Source organism: Armigeres subalbatus, chromosome 1 (assembly GCF_024139115.2).
Source record: "Armigeres subalbatus isolate Guangzhou_Male chromosome 1, GZ_Asu_2, whole genome shotgun sequence".
NCBI classification, from domain to species: Eukaryota; Metazoa; Arthropoda; class Insecta; order Diptera; family Culicidae; genus Armigeres; species Armigeres subalbatus.
Genome location: NC_085139.1, coordinates 210,193,103 through 210,211,329, shown reverse-complemented (window position 1 = coordinate 210,211,329; position 18,227 = coordinate 210,193,103). Strand labels below are relative to the sequence as shown.

General features: G+C 42.3%; 1 pseudogene; it reads left to right on the top strand.

Annotated features, from left to right (window-relative positions):
- Positions 1-601: 601 nt before the first annotated feature.
- Positions 602-1,705, top strand: LOC134210427 (transmembrane protease serine 11D-like; annotated as a pseudogene).
- The last annotated feature ends 16,522 nt before the right edge of the window (positions 1,706-18,227 follow it).

Genomic DNA, 18,227 nt, shown 5'->3' with positions numbered 1-18,227 from the left:
TACAACCAACGACTATTTAGGACATAAAAATCCTAAAATAATTTCATACAAGCGGTATTTAAATTGAATAACAACAGAAGTGAACTCTGAAATTCGTTTATTATTGAAGAAGCCTCTTGAATATCTGATTTCGATATTAGGCGATGGTTATTAGGTTTTTTTTCCTTCCGAGTTGTCGGTGCTCTTTTGGGCTTCAAAGAAAATACGCGTCAGGTGAGTCATTAAAATTTTCTAATTACCATGATTCCGCTTGACCTGCTCATAAGATACGCTTATCTTATCGTTCAATCTCTGCCCATAGAATTTGAATTCAAATTGCATAATTGCGAAATAAATTCACCGAGTTTCGCCATGTTTTGACGCGATATTGCGAATCGCTTCCTGTGTTGATCCATTGCAATTTAGGGGGTTTTTCGTCAACAAAGCTACCGGTCTTGACACAATCTCCCTGAGGTTGATGAATATTCAGGAGCTTCCAAGAAAACGAAATTGATAGCCCACCCTTATCGATAAGCCCAAATAATCTCTTGAGTCGTGATAATTCACCGCACACTCGACCCACCGCCAACCGGTTCGATATCATCCACACACGACAGCTTTGATGGAGATTTAGGCCAGTTTGCCATATCTGTATCAGTCGCATTCTGGAAGTAGCCCAAACATGAAGCTCCTCGTGGTGCTATTTGCTGTTTTCGGTGAGTTGTACTCAGCAGACAACTTCTTATAACAAAATTGTATATTTTCAGTTGACTTTTTACAGCTGCTACCGCTGCGGAGTATGAACCTGAAGCTCGATTGATCGGTGGCACCAATGCCGCGTGGGGCCAATTTGCTTCGGCCGTTTCGATCAACACGCCATTTCTGCTTCATTGCGGAGGCGTCATCGTGAACCCTCAACACGTGCTCACATCGGCTCAGTGCGTTCTGAATGCTCAAAATCGGTTGATCGACCCCTTCTGGTTGACCATTGTGGCTGGAGATATCGCCCTGTCCCCGGTTGGATCTCGTCGCCAAACTCGGAAAGTGTCTCGAATCTACGTTCATCCGCAGTTCAACGTATTCACCCGGGAAAATGACGTTGCAGTGCTGCGGTTGGATCGTCCCTACGATTTGCCTTCCAATACGGTCAATTTGGCGCAACGTCGATTGCGGGTTACTCCGAACAATGAAGCGTGTCAGTTTGCCGGATGGGGAGCGACCTCGAATGCGGCCACTGCTGCCGTCAATGTGCAGCAGCGATTCCTTCCGATAAACATTAACGACCGCGATCTGTGCAACGGAGCCGCAATGCATGCCGGTCGTGTGCTGGAAACCATGATCTGTGCGGGTAATACGGCTGCCTCGGCCAATGCGGCCCCTTGCTTGGGAAATCTCGGTACGGGACTGTACTGCAACCGTCAGCTGGTGGGAATTTTGTCATTTGGACTGAACTGTGGTGTGGCGAACAATCCACCGGTATTTACTCAGGTCCGTTACTACAGCCAATGGATCGATCAGCAGTTCAACCGCACCGAAGGTCTGGCACCGAATTGGACTCCGGGGGTATTGTAGGTGGGGAAAAAGGGAAAGATATGTGTGCCAAACAGATATTTGTGTTTTAACAACCAATTTGTTCAGGTCTGGAATCCTTGTCTATATGAATACAAAAACAGTAAACAGTTGCTTAAGGTTAATAAATTAGTCCAATTGTCCAATTTCTGCGTAATTTTTGTGTGTAAGGCTTTTTTACCCGTATCCAATTTTTTTTTATTGCTATGAGGAAGTCTCTCTAGAGCGGACTTCTTGGCAAGTAAGTCAATATATATAACAGTACTTCCTTCCCGCTTGCGAGTTACGGTGCAGATCAGGACCGCTCTGACAATAAGGACCGAGCTTACAATAAACTTGCTCTCAACTACTCAACTCGCATAAATCTTTACAATCCCACGACCCACGTATTGGGTGATCGAGATTTGTAGCTCTTATCGTCCATGCCCGACAATCGCGCATTCATGGTTCTGAAATTCTCGCTTAGCCAATTAAGGGTCAATGGAAAAAATGGTTTAAGCACAAGCACATTTAACATCCTAATAATCTATTTATCAAGGTTTCATCCACTGCCCTTCCTTGCAAACAAGTTTTATTCATCATTGCAACTTACTTATTCACTGACACGTAGCTGATGCTATCGGTTCCGATCCTAGGGCCCCGCACATCTGTCGGGTTTTTTCTTTTTGTTTAATGATTTAAGACAAAACACATTTCATAGAACTTCGGTCATTCATTCATTTATTTAGTTTACATCTAAACAGATAACACTGAATCAACAATTTGACGTGTGTGATTCACACACACACCGTCTTCTTGCACGCCGCCAAATATGGTCCTAAGCACCCGTCTCTCGAATACTTGTCGTGTACATAACACATTTGGTGTTATTGATCGCAGTAGAAGCCCGCAGTAGGCCCGACTTCCACAGATGATGCGCCTTCGTATTTCACGACTAACATTGTTATCAGTCGTTAGCATGGATCCAAGATAGACGAATTCCTCGACCACCTCGAAGGCATCCTCGTCTATCGTAACACTGCTTCCCAGACGGGCCCTGTTGCGCTCGGTTCCACCCACAAGCATGTACTTTGTCTTTGAAGCATTCACCACTAGTCCAACTTTTGTTGCTTCACGTTTCAGGCGGGTATACAGTTCTGCCACCTTTGCAAATGTTCGGCCGACAATGTCCATGTCATCCGCGAAGCAAATAAATTGACTGGATCTGTTGAAAATCGTACCCGGCTGTCACACCCGGCTCTCCGCATGACACTTTCTAGAGCAATGTTGAACAACAGGCACGAAAGTCCATCACCTTGTCTTAGTCCCCGGCGCGATTCGAACGAAATCTTCACACAGTTTTGCACTCCATCCATCGTTGCTTTGATCAGTCTGGTAAGCTTTCCAGGGAAGCTGTTCTCGTCCATAATTTTCCATAGCTCTAGGTGGTCTATTCTGTCGTATGCCGCCTTGAAATCAATGCACAGATGGTGCGTTGCGACCTGGTATTCACGGCATTTTTGAAGGATTTGCCGTACAGTAAAGATCTGGTCCGTTGTCGAGCGGCCGTCAACGAAGCCGGCTTGATAACTTCCCACGAACTCATTCGCTAATGGTGACAGACGTCGGAAGAAGATCTGCGATATCACTTTGTAGGCGGCATTAAGGATGGTGATCGCTCGGAAGTTCTCACACTCCAACTTGTCGCCTTTCTTGTAGATGGGACATATAACCCCTTCCTTCCACTCCTTCGGTAGCTGTTCATTTTCCCAGATTCTGACTAACAGTTTGTGCAGGCAAGTGACTAGCTTTCTGGGCCCATCTTGATGAACTGCTTTATTGGTCTTTAGCTGTTGGATTGCATCCTTAACTTCCCTCAAGGTGGGAGCTGGTTGGCTTCCATCGTCCGCTGAACTGACGAAGTCATCTCCTCCGCTGCCTTGACTTCCACTGCCTGTACTCTCAGCGCCATTCAAATGTTCCTCGTAGTGCTGGGGTTGCATTGCGCATCTCGAATCGAATCACTCGATTCGTACGTTCTTGCATTCGTTTCGAAAAAAATGCGGCAATATTTGTATTTCGTTCGACTTCATTCAGTCGCAGTACAAGATTTCGAGTGGTGCTGAACTAGCTCAATCGAGTATGTCCTGTCAAACGAAATGTAAACAGAGAGAATTAGAGATAGCTTTCTCCGTGTTTAGTATGCTGCCTACTGGAGAGACAACCTCCACCGCATGGCGAATGTGAGTAAACAGAGAGAATAAGAGTAATTTCATCTGCGTGTAACATGCTGCCTGTTGGAAAGATGCATCCTTCAGGACATGAATTGGCAGTTAATTTATAAACAAGCAAATTGTGCTCAATGACTATTATAACCGTTTCAAAATGACCTCTTCGAATTTTTAAGAAACACAGCGGCTTATGCGCCACCCCCAACGATTGAGGGACCACTGGTCGTGTGATGTTACGTTGCCCGACTAAGCTAATTTAGCATGAGTTTAATTCTCGGGGAGTTCTGAACGGTTGGAGAGTAATTGTAACGATGGCTATGATTTTGAATGAAATCCAACTGAAGCGGACGAAAACGAAAGAGTGAATCAATTCGCACGTGCTCAGAAAAACGAAGTGGAACGGAAAGAAAACGTAACCCGGGCGAACTAATATACCACAGGGCTCAGGTAGCATAAATGAATGTAGAAAGGTAAGTTTAGCTTAAATTCATTTTAATTATATTATGTATCTTTTTTCGTTAAACATAGTTGTGTGTTGTGTGTTCATGGCCATGAGTGACATACCTGCGCAGGGTTTTAGCAAACGACGACTGCTGGTTCACCGGAGGTTCGCAGATTCATGCGATGATCTGCCGTCGCAGAGGCGGGACTAGGCCTATCTCCGGGGGGCACCAAGATGTTGGGCACCAGTGTCGTTAGGGCGTGCTCGAAAAAAACCAACGGCCGATCTATAGTTGCGGGGGAGGACGTCGGCAACTCCAGTACGCTGCCCGATCGTACGTAAACCGCACGCAGGTAGGCCGGAGGATGTCTTCTCTACCCCGTTTGTCTGCCAGAAACTGGCGGGCCGGAACGAGCTGTCGCCACAGAAAACGCGCCACGCGGACGGGAGCCGAATCAAGATGGCGGATGTCTAGATCCACGGATTCTAGGTCCAAACAAAAAAGCGCCTGTTGGACGCTTTTATAAAGAAGGAAAGCTCACAAGAGCAGAGTTTTCGCCACTTGTGGTATATATATAAACCGGAACGAAAAGGCTAGGAACCACGGTGACTAACTTCTGTACTCTAGCCGACGGATTTTAGAAATGAGCGAGAAGAATGGACATTGCAGTAAATGTCCAACAAAAATTAAAAAAATGTCAGTATTAATACTAACACACTTAAATTTATACGAGTCCACAGTTTATTATTTTCAAATTCATATGCCATCTTTACATAATCCGAGAACTTATAAAAATGTTATTTAAACTTAATTGGGAATGGTTCATGAAATAATATTTTATTGTGCTACAACTTAGTTATTTATTTTAAAGTTTTAAGTTTATTTGTGTTAATCAAAGAATATTACCTACAGACCCTAACAATATACAGACAACGTTACACTATAAAAAGCGAAATTATTTATTGAGTAGTTGCAACCGATTAAAACATTATGCCGATTCGATATGTTTTGTAAATTAAGTTATTGTTACGACCCAAATTATAAGTTTTGTGTTTATTCGAGTGTATGCCACAGATCCAATTTTGAGCTAAATCATTTAAAGTTAAAGGAGAATTCGATAATAAATTACTTTGATGTTTCCATGTGTTTTAGTTAAATGCACTTGGGTCATCTTTTGCGCGTAGATTTTCCCGATAGATTTTTCACGCGGTTTATCGAAATTGTCAAGAAACACGTGAAAACTGCGAAAAAAAAAAGATTTTAGTTGAAGTCGTTCTTACGCGGATTTCGGGATACTTAGAGATTGCATATTACCTGGCAACTATAAAAGTAGGTCAGGGTGTCTACTCATCTGTAAAAAACGAAATTCCCTGATTTTTACAGGTTTTTACATTAATTTCCAGGTAAAAACAAACGGGCCATATATAGATTTTAGCAGCAAAATAATCAACTCAATAAAGTAAATATTGCGAAAAATATTCCAGGAATTACTTCGCAAGTTCACCCAGAAATTGCTTCAGCCAGAGTTTGAATCCAAAAGAGAATTACAAGGTCTCTCACTTATCGTCTCTGTATACATATACGATCACGGTGCTTCATTTACCGTTATTATGAAAATAAATATACCATTCAATCTGCAGTCGCCATTCGATTCCTACTATAATTCTACGTTTCTGGACAAATTTTCAAAAAAATCGTTGGCTAGATTTTTGAGTTATGCCATTTTTAAGTTTTTTGATGAAAAATGCCTTGTAAATCAATTAAAAATCCATAGCACAACGTAATAAATTGCAAACGAGTTTTTTTTAATGCAAAATCAATTAAATATCTATCTGCCTGTATATAATGGTCATACACTCCATGTTATCCGGAGCAAAACCGACTGTAATATCTTGTTCTAGGTCGCTCGTTCTAGGGCCGCCAGTCACAGATCCCCCGGCACGCCTACAACACACGCATTTTACGCGCATCTTCCAGGATTGCACACAGCCAGCGAGTGCATGGTCTACCCTGGAGCCAATGTCCTCTTCCAGCTTCTATGCTAAACATGACTTTTGCTGGTCTCTCTTTCGGCATACGTGCATTATGTCCACCCCACTGTAATATGCCGTATTTTAAAAGCCTGCCAATGTCTGCATTTTTGTACACTTGGCGCAATTGATTCAAGCGTCTGAGCCATTCTTAATTTTCCACCGCACTGCCAAGTATTTTCCACTCAAATACTCCTAAAATTCGATGTTCTGCATCTTTTAACGACCATGCTTCATGGTCGTACATGGCTACTGGACGAATCAACGATGTATACAGAGCTAGCTTTGTCCGTGTTTGTAGGCTGCGAGACTCTAGCTGGCTACGAAAATCATAGAAAGTTCTACTTGCAGCTGCAACACGTGACAGCTGCAACAGGTGAAAACCTCGCGGATAACGTCATTATCACATATAATGAGTGTTCCAAGATATATGAATTCGTCGACAACCTCAAATCGCATCCAACCCATTCAACCTCGGGACTAACACCGTTTGGGCTGCAACGCTCACTGCCAGCCACCAGGTACATAGTTTTGACAAAATTCATGATCAGTCAGTCCTATTATTTAAAAGATTCTTCCATTGCACTGCAATCTACACCAATGATGTCGATGTCATACGCAAAACCAAGGAGCATGTAAGACTTATTGATGATGGTTGCCTTTCTTTGCACACAAGATCTTCGAATTGCACCTTCCAGAGCTACGCACAGTTGTTCCACTATAGGGACAGGGGAGTAAATTTCATTGAGAAAAATCATTTGGTTTCAATCGAAATTTTATGAAAAGTTGTAATTAACATCATATTTTTACCATAATGTATCAACTGAAACTATAGTAGAGTGTATAATTACAAAACAAAATCATACTACCTCCACTATTGGTGCTACCACCACTAAAGGTGCGGTTACCCTATTGCTTCAAAAGAAAATGTTTATTTTTTTTGAGGGTATAGAGATTTAATTGATTTTGCACAATAAAAAACTTGTTTGTTTTTAAGTTATTACGTTGTGCTATGGATTTTTAATCGCTTTTTTGGGCGTTTTTCCTCGAAAAACTTAAAAATGGCGTAACTCAAAAATCCCACCAACGATTTTTTTGAAAATTTGTCCAGAAGCGTAGAATTATAGTAGGAATCGAATGGCGGCTGCCGATTGAATGGTATATTTATTTTTATAATAACGGTAAATGAAGCACCGTGACGATATGTAGCATACCGCGAGAGACTTTTTTTCGCAAGCTGCCATGATAAGAACTAACTCGGGAGGCTATACCTCATGATAAGTTTCTTTTAAAAAGCTCCAAACGCGGGGACCAGTGGTTCTGATGATGCATTTCAACTTGTTCTACAAAACTGTGAGGTCTGCAACACAAAATGAGCGAAAACAAAGCGAAAATCATCACTTCTGTGTGGGGGCTGCCTATCCGATTTTGTTTTCTGACACTTGTATACAAGTTTGATAAATTTGTTATCATGGCTTGTTATGATTCGGAACAGTTTTTGCCTTTCTTTTATCGTTGTTCGTTGTCTATTGAGAGCGTTGTCTGCAAACCCTGGCTTCAGCCATAATTATTTAGACATAATTGATTGAAATAATGAGTTTAATTCATATTGTCGTTCTTTGGGTATGTCTAGTTATTATATCCACACTTTTTGGAACAAATCGTTGACTGATTTGCTCACAACAAGTTGCATTCGACGGGGTATCCTGTCCCATTGTTTCCTATTGAAAATTGGTCAAATCGGACTATGGGATCAAAATTTATGGCCAAAATATTAATTTTTGTTATGAACGAGAAAGGCACTATTACCGCTAGGGTGATTAATAAGGATTTTTTTGACTGTGAGGTATATCAATGAAACGTAAATCAATGAAAAATCGGAACCCATTTACCTAAAGTGCTATTTTAGACTTTTCTTATGTGATTTTTTCAATATCCTCCCTAATGCACCGATGGAGGCATCATCACTGCTAGGTAGATTGATCTGATTTTTACAGTGCCTCCTGGCTATTAGAATGAATAAATTATTCCTTTTCTTTGAAGCAGGGTAATTTCTATTCATGTTTCTTCCTTTTTAGCTGAGTTTTCAAGGGTGCCCACAACCGAACCACAAAATTGAAATGTTCAAAAATGTCAAATTTTCAAAATTGTTAATATTTTTTTCAAACCGATGAAATCAAACTATTTTTGTTGCTAGTTGTAAGGTTATTAGTATAGCTTCCATTGGTAAACAAATGTCGACATAAGATCAACTAGGGCCGAAGTTATGGATCAAAGACAAAAGGGTGCCCACAACCGAACCACTTCCCTTAATATATGAAAGTTCAAAACAACTCGAAACATTTAGGGCTCAAAAATTCTCCTTGAAATCCTTCTAGAAGCTCGCCTGGGAACTTCTGAATTCCTCCGGAAAGTTATCCACAAATTCCTCTAAAAATCGTTCGAAAATCCTTCTCATGTAATTGTAATTCCTCCTTATCTAGAAACCCCCCACTAATTTTTTTTTTCGGAAATTCACGAGGAAATTCCTTGAAGATTTCTTTTCTTTCTCCAAGATTTACTTCTAGATATTTCTTCGGCTATTCTCTCTTCAGGAAGAATCCGGCATTTCCTTCAGGAATGCATTCGAGAGTTCCGTCAAGAATACATACGGAATTTCTTCCCAAAATTCTACCAGAAGTTTCTTCAAAAATTTATGACGGAAATCCTCCGATTTAGCTCCTTGATGTCACTTGTAAATCTATTTTTTCTTCTAGAAATTCTTCTAGGAACTTCTTTGGGCATTCCTTTCGGAACTCTTCCTTTAATTCCCCCGGGATAACTTCCAGGATTTTCCGGGAATACCTCCAAACATTCAATAGCGAAATCCTCTAGCATTCCAATCTGGAATTCTTTTCGCAATTACTTCAGAATATCCTTCAAGAAATCCTCTAGAAATATCTTCATGAATTTCTCCTGGAATTCGTCCAAGTATTTTCCCAGAAATTCTTACAGGTATTTTTCCGGGAGTTTCTTCAGGCACTTCTCCAGGAATTCCTTCAGGAATTTCTCCGGGAGATTTTCCGCGGAAGTGTACTAGAATTCCTTCCGGACTTCACTCGGAATTTACTCGGATATCTGCCAAGAGTTCTTCCAGAAATTTCTTCGGAACAATCCGCAGGGATTTTCTTCAGCAATTCATCTGGGAACACTTTCAGGATTTCATCTGAGAATTTCTGCTTTAATTCCTCCTGGTATTTTTCTGGGAATTCCTTTAGGAACTTCTCTAAGAATTATTTCAGGACTTCCATGTGGGAGTTCCTCCGGAAGTGCTTGTGGGAGTTCCAGAAGTTCTCCCAGAAGTTTTTCCAACAAATTCTCCGGTAATACCTCCAGGAACTTCGCAGGGAATTCCTGGAGGATATTTGGCTGGAATTTCACGGGAAATGGGATTTCGGAAGTTCCTCTAGAAATATTTTTTCTCTTCCTCTAGGGTATTCCACCGGATGTTCCTCTGAAGTTCCACCAGTTGTTCCTTCGGGAATTCAATCAGGCTTTCTTCCAGGAATTCATTTAGCATTTCTTTAGGCATTTATATACAAATTCCTCAAGAAGTTCCTCGGAGAATTTCTCTGGGAGCTCTTACGGGAATTCCTCCGGGAGGTTCTTTTAACCCGTTTCGGCCCGGGCTACGATTTCAAAAGGTAAAATCCACCGTTCTCTTGTTTTTCGACCGATTTGCATGAAATTTGGAGGAAAGATGCATTAAACCCTAAATTTTTGTGTAGATGTATTGATTTTTTTTATTTATTCATTTAATTTTTTTCTATTTGCTAATTATCTACTACATGCATTCATTTCTTAGACTAGGTGTTCCGTGTTTTCTTAACACTATCATCCTTAGTTGCTATGTTACGCTTTTAGTTATTATTAATACATTTCAATTGCCTCTGGCAGTTAGGATATTTCCTCTGGTTGAATTAAACCATGTAGGAATTACAATGTTTACTACTTAAACTAAACTTAACCTAATTTTTACTAAGGGTACAAGGAGCTTATCGTTGCAATAGAAGATTGCAACGATTTTTGTCTAAAATTGGAAATGATTTTGTTGGACATTTGTTGCAATGTCTCAATAATAGAAATTCTATGAAGTTCATTGGTACTATACCACGGAGGCAATCATTTTCAAAATTTTATGTTGAATCCTCTGGAGTGCCTTCTTTCTGGTATTGCAGCAACTAGTCCATATTGGCACAGCATACAACATGGCTGGTCTAAAAATTTGTTTGTAAATCAAAAGTTTGTTCTTAAGACAAAGTTTTGATTTTCTGTTTATAAGTGGATATAGACACTTAATATATTTGTTACATTTGGCTTGAAGGCCTTCAATGTGATTTTTAAAAGTTAATTTTTGATTTAGCAGAAGTCCTAAATATTTAGCTTCGCTAGACCAATTAATTGGAACCCCATTCATAGTGACAATATGTCTGCTACAAGGTTTCAAATAAGAAGCTCTTGGCTTATGTGGGAAAATTATAAGCTGAGTTTTGGAAGCATTCGGGGAAATTTTCCATTTTTGCAAGTAAGTGGAGAAAATATCCAAACTTTTTTGCAATCTACTACAAATGACACGAAGGCTTCGCCCTTTGGCTGAGAGACCTGTGTCATCTGCAAACAAAGATTTTTGACATCCTGGTGGTAAATCAGGTAAGTCAGAAGTAAAAATGTTATACAATATGGGCCCCAGTATGCTGCCTTGGGGAACACCAGCTTTAACAGGTAATCTATCAGACTTAGAATTCTGATAGTTTACCTGCAGTGAGCGATCTGATAAATAATTTTGGATCAGTTTAATAATGTACAGAGGAAAATTAAAATTCATCAATTTTACAATCAAACCTTCATGCCAAACACTGTCAAATGCTTTCTCTATATCAAGAAGAGCAATTGCAGTCGATTATCCTTCAGATTTGTTGAGCCGAATTAAATTCGTTACTCTTAATAACTGATGGGTGGTTGAATGCCCATGGCGAAAACCAAATTGCTCATCAGCAAAAATAGAATTGTCATTAATATGAACCATCATTCTATTTAAAATAATCTTTTCAAACAGTTTGCTTGTTGTTTGAAGTTTGAAGAAAGCAAACTGATTGGGCGATAACTAGAAGCCTCAGCTGGATTTTTGTCCGGCTTCAAAATTGGAACAACTTTGGCGTTTTTCCATTTATCTGGGAAGTATGCCAATTGAAAACATTTGTTAAATAAATTAACCAAAAAGGATTAAGAGCTCTCAGGAAGTTTTTTTGATAAGTATGTAGAAAATACCATCATCACCCGGGGCTTTCATATTTTTAAATTTTCTAGTAATAGATCTCATTATTATTTATTTAATCAGACTAAGGCCGAAGTGGCCTGTGCGGTATATAAGAGTCTTCTTCATTCGGCTCGGTCCATGGCTACACGTCGCCAACCACGCAGTCTACGGAGGGTCCGCAAGTCATCTTCCACCTGATCGATCCACCTTGCCCGCTGCGCACCTCGCCTTCTTGTGCCCGTCGGATCGTTGTCGAGAACCATTTTCACCGGGTTACTGTCCGACATTCTGGCTACGTGCCCGGCCCATCGTAGTCGTCCGATTTTCGCGGTGTGAACGATGGATGGTTCTCCCAACAGCTGATGCAATTCGTGGTTCATTCGCCTCCTCCACGTACCGTCCGCCATCTGCACCCCACCATAGATGGTACGCAGCACTTTCCTTTCGAAAACTCCAAGTGCGCGTTGGTCCTCCACGAGCATCGTCCAGGTCTCGTGTCCGTAGAGGACTACCGGTCTAATTAGCGTTTTGTAGATTGTCAGTTTGGTACGGCGGCGAACTCTATTCGATCGGAGCGTCTTGCGGAGTCCAAAGTACGTACGATTTCCAGCCACTATGCGTCTCCGAATTTCTCTGCTGGTGTCATTTTCGGCAGTCACCAGTGAGCCCAAGTACACAAATTCTTCTACCACCTCGATTTCGTCACCACCGATGCAAACTCGCTTAACATTGGGCGGCTACAAGATGGTAGACTGGTAGATGGTAGATGGGTGGCTTACATTGTCTTCTCTTGAACCTCTTCCTATCATGTACTTCGTCTTTGACGTGTTGATGACTAGTCCGATCCGCTTAGCTTCCCTCTTCAGTCTGATGTAGGCTTCCTCCATCTTCTCAAAGGTACGTGCCATAATATCTATGTCGTCGGCGAAAGCAAATAGCTGGACGGACTTATTGAAAATTGTACCACTCGTGTTAATCCCTGCTCTTCGTATTACCCCTTCCAAAGCGATGTTGAATAGCAAACACGAAAGACCATCACCTTGCCGTAACCCTCTGCGGGTTTCGAAGGGACTCGAGAATGCCCCTGAAACTCGAACTACGCACATCACCCGATCCATCGTCGCTTTGATCAACCGTGTCAGTTTATCCGGAAAACCGTGTTCGTGCATTAGCTGCCATAGCTGGTCCCGATCGATTGTATCATATGCGGCTTTGAAGTCGATGAATAGATGATGTGTGGGCACGTTGTATTCGCGGCATTTCTGCAGTACTTGGCGAATGGCGAACACCTGGTCCGTGGTGGAGCGTTCGCCCATAAAACCCGCCTGGTACTGCCCCACGAACTCCCTTGCAGTTGGTGCTAGTCGACGGCATAAAATTTGGGAGAGTAACTTGTAGGCGGCATTTAGCAATGTGATTGCGCGGTAGTTGCTACAATCCAGCTTATCGCCCTTTTTGTAGATGGGACACACGACACCTTCCATCCACTCCTGCGGCAAAACTTCCTCCTCCCAAATCTTGGTAATGACCCAGTGCAGCGCTCTAGCCAGTGCCTCACCACCGTGTTTAAATAGCTCTCCTGGTAGTTGGTCAACCCCAGGGGCTTTGTTGTTCTTCAGCCGGCCAATCTCCTCCTGGATTTCCTGGAGATCCGGAGCCGGTAGAATTATGTCCTGCGCGCGTTCTCCCAGGTCCATCACCATACCGCCATCTTCGTCTGCCACATCGCCATTCAGGTGTTCTTCGTAGTGCTGCCGCCACCTTTGGATCACCTCACGCTCGTTCGTAAGAAGGTTCCCGTTTATGTCCTTACACATATCAGGCTGTGGCACGTGGCCCTTACGTGAACGGTTTAACTTCTCATAGAACTTTCGTGTGTTATTAGCGCGGTACAGTTGCTCCGTTTCTTCACGGTCTCGATCTTCCTGCTGGCGCTTTTTCCTCCGGAAAATCGAGTTTTGTCTGTTCCGCGCCTGTTTATATCGTGCCTCGTTCGCCCTCGTGCGGTGTTGCAGCAATCTCGCCCATGCTGAATTCTTCTCTTCCACTAACTGCTCACATTCGCCGTCATACCAGTCGTTTCTCTGATCCGGGGGCACCGTGCCAAGTGCAGCGGTTGCGGTGCTACCAATGGCGGATCGAATATCTCTCCAGCCATTTTCAAGAGACGCTGCGCCTAGCTGCTCTTCCGTTGGAAGTGCCACTTCCAGCTGCTGCGCGTATTCTTGGGCTAGTCTACCATCTTGTAGCCGCCCAATGTTAAGCCGCGGCGTCCGACTTCGACGCGTGTTGTACACCGTCGAGAGTTTTGAGCGCAGGCATACTGCAACGAGGTAGTGGTCGGATTCAATATTCGCACTGCGGTAAGTGCGGACGTTCGTGATGTCGGAGAAGAATTTACCGTCGATTAGAACGTGGTCGATTTGGTTTTCCGTTTCTTGGTTAGGTGATCTCCATGTGGCCTTGTGGATATTTTTGCGGGGAAAGAAGGTGCTTCGGACTACCATTCCGCGGGAGGCTGCGAAGTTTATGCATCGTTGGCCGTTGTCATTCGATACGGTATGCAGACTATCCGGTCTGATGACCGGTCTATACATTTCCTCCCTTCCTATCTGAGCGTTCATGTCACCGATGACGATTTTGACGTCCCGCAGTGGGCATCCATCGTATGCCTGCTCCAGCTGCGCATAGAACGCTTCTTTCTCGTCGTCGGATCTCCCTTCGTGTGGGCAGTGCACGTTGATGATGGTATAGTTGAAGAAACGGCCTTTTATCCTCAGCTTGCACATCCTTGCGTTGATTGGCTGCCACCCAATCACGCGTTGGCGCATCTTTCCCAGCACTATGAAGCCGGTTCCCAGCTCGTTGGTGGTGCCACAGCTTTGGTAGAAGGTAGCCGCTCGATGCCCGCTTTTCCACACTTTCTGTCCTGTCCAGCAGATTTCCTACGACATCGAAGTTGCGGGGATGTAATTCATCGTAGATTATCCTGTCGCAACCTGCGAAACCTAGCGACTTGCAGTTCCATGTTACAAGCTTCCAATCGTGATCCTTTATTCGTCGCCTAGGTCGTTGCCGATTGTATCGAGTCGTATTATCTTCTATGTCATTCGTAATAGTTGTTTTTAAAGGCGGCTTATTGGGCCTGCGCAAACCTCCTGTCTCGTCGGAGGGCCGTCGTGTCAGGGCTGTTTAGCGTCCCACCTAACACCAGGACTTGGGCTTGTGCGCTTTGAGCGGCACACGGTCGCTTTGGTGGGGCCTACTTGCGGATACATGCACCTTTTTATAGAGGTTTAACAGGGCCCACTGTCAAACCCCACCACATCCTAGGCAAGCCCCACAACTCGCAGATGGCCTGCGGAGGGGTCGTCAAGCCCTTGGACATAGTCCCTGCTGCCCGCGATAGATCTCATAGTAATAGATCTCACTTCATCCAAATTAGTTGCCCGACGAAGGGTCAAAAACATTCTCTTGATTGAGAATGTCTTCGAAGCTCCGTGTAACCTGATCCTCAACTGGACTAGTGAGACCTAGACTAAAATTATGGGCACTCTCGAACTGCTGAGCAAGTTTTTGAGCCTTTTCGCCATTTGTTAATAAAATTTTATTTCCCTCTTTAAGCGCTGGAATTGGCTTTTGAGGTGTTTTAAGATTTTTCGTTAATTTCCAAAAGGGTTTCGAACTGGGATCCAACTTCGAGACATTATTCTCAAAGTTGGTATTTCTCAGAATAGCGAAACGTTTATAATTGCATTTGGCAAATCTCGCCATATAACTTTCAAAGCAGGATCGCGAGTTCTTTGGTATTGCCTTCGCCTCACATTTTTAAGATGGATCAGTAGCTGAAGATCGTCGTCAATAATAATGGAGTTGAATTTAATTTCACATTTAGGAATTGCAATGCCTCTGGCTACGACAATTAAATTTGTCAAAGATACGAGCGCATTGTCAATATCACTTTTGGTATCCAAAGGAATATTAACATCAAAATTCCTATCGATATATGTTTTATATAAATCCCAATCAGCTCTATGATAATTAAATGCAGAGCTGGTTGGGTTATAAATGGCTTCTTGTGAGATTTCAAATGTCACAGGAAGGTGATCAGAGTCAAAGTCAGCATGAGTTACCAATTGGCCGCACAGCTGACTTGAATCCGTTAAAACTAAATCAATTGTAGAAGGATTTCGACTGGAAGAAAAACAAGTAGGGCCATTGGGATATTGAATAGTATAATATCCCGCAGAACAATCTTCAAATAAAATTTTGCCGTTGGAATTGCTTTGAGCATTATTCCATGAACGGTGTTTGGCATTGAAGTCACCAATTACGAAGAATTTTGATTTGTCGCGAGTCAGAATTTGAAGATCAGCTTTCAACAAATTCTTTTGCTGCCCATTGCATTGAAAAGGCAAATAGGCTGCAATGAAGGAAAATTTACCAAAATTTGTTTCAACAGAAACTCCCAGGGTTTCAAAAACTTTGGTTTCAAACGAAGAAAATAATTTATGTTTGATACGTCTATTAATGACAATGGCGACCCCACCACAGTCGCTGTCAAGACGATCATTTCTGTAGATAAAATAATTTGGATCTCTTTTAATGGAGAGTCCGGGCTTTAAATAAGTTTCTGTTATAATGGCAATATGCACATTATGAACTGTTAGGAAGTTGAATAATTCATCTTCCTTACCCTTTAGAGAGCGGGCATTCCAATTTAGAACTTTCACACAATTATTTAGATCCATTAAAACGGAGTCCGATAACATTTTTTTGTGTGTACTCTATACCAACCTGAACAGCTTCAGGAATGGTATTTGCTTTGAACATTGCATCAATCATGTGATGCAATTGTTCAGTTAAAAAATCAAAATTGGAAGCAGTCATGCTACCTGTATCGGCAACATGACCGTTATTTTCCGTTGGGACATGGGTATAAACCTCATTTTGAGAAGAGAAATTTTGTCTACCAGCAGCGATGTTTGCATACGTAGGTACATTCGAAAAATTGGAATTTACTGAAGTGCTTGCTACCCGTTGACGAGCGGCAAAATTTGTTTGTGAATTGTGGTGGGTATGAATTGCTCGACCGGTAACTGGTTTCGAAATTTGAGCGTTTGAAAAATTTCTACCCGTCGAATCTGGGATCCGATTGGAATTTCCCGTCATTAATTTTGCACGGGAATTCAAAACTTTTTTGCGTGAAGGGCATTCCAGAAATTGGATTTATGATTGCCCCACAAATTGCACATTTAAATTTATTGGAATCTTCTCTCACAGGACATGCGTCCTTGGCGTGAGAGGTTCCACCACAAATCATGCATTTAACATCCACGTGACAATGTTTGGTTCCATGACCCCACTTTTGGCACTTACGGCACTGGGTGGGGTTTTGGAAATTTCCTCCAGGCCTGCGGAAATGTTCCCATGTAACACGGACATGGGACATAATACAGGCCTTTTCCAAACTTTTCATATTATTAAGTTCACTTTTGTTAAAATGAACTAAATAAAATTCTTGAGAAATGCCCCTCTGGGAAGTACCAGAGTGTAATTTCTTTTTCATCTTAATTACTTGGACTGGCGAAAATCCAAGTAATTGAGAAATTTTAATTTTAATCTCATCCAGTGATTTATCATCACTGGGGAGACCTTTCAAGACGACTTTGAACAATCGCTCAGTTTTGTCGTCGTCTTCTTCTTCTTCATTGGCATTACATCCCCCACTGGGACATTGCCGCCTCGCAGCTTAGTGTTCAATTAGCACTTCCACAGTTATTAACTGCGAGGTTTCTAAGCCAAGTTACCATTTCTGCATTCGTATATCATGAGGCTAACACGATGATACTTTTATGCCCAAGGAAGTCGAGACAATTTCCAATCCGAAAATTATGTTTTATCAGTTTTGTCGTCGTATGTGAAGAATTTATGGCGCTTCTCAGTTAAATACTGAAGAAGACGTTTGCGATCATCAAAGGATCCCGGCAAAACGCGGCAGTCACCCTTCCTAGCAATCTGAAATGAAACCTTGATCCCCTGAAGGTTACTCAAAATCTCATTCCGGAAGCCAGAAAACTCGGCAACAGATACCACAATTGGCGGAATCCTTTGCTTTTTCGCATGAATCGAATCACCTGGGCTAGAGGTAGATTCGATTTGCTCAATATCATCATTAATCAAATGGAACTGATTGCTCAGTTCGATTGGAGAAGAGTTATTTCCGATATTAGAGCTAGAAGGAATATCTGAATTCTTCAGCTTCCTTCTATTTTTTCCGCGCTATGGCAGGACGGTCTTGAAACCTTGTTTCTTTGAAGGAAGTGGAGAATTCAGAGACTCCCCCTTCCTCTTGTTTTTATTAATGCTCATGGCTGAGCGTGGAGACGTGACCTTCTAAGAGGTTTTTTCCCAGAACGGTGTCCCTGCAGGATTACCACCGCTTGTCGGAATTTTACTTCCGCAAACGGGTCCAACGTAAAACGAAGGTACGGGTCCTTGCAAAGATCGTAACGGGATCAGTGAGTACAAATAGCGCTAAGAAGCACCGTTGAAATTAAAATAGCTTCGGGTAGTATTAAAAACTTCCTTCCGCAAAGAGAGAAAGAACCGCACAGCACGAAAGCACGATGCGGTCTGATGGTAAATTTGCATGCAAACCATCATCATTTCGTCATCATAATCATCATGTCATTGCATT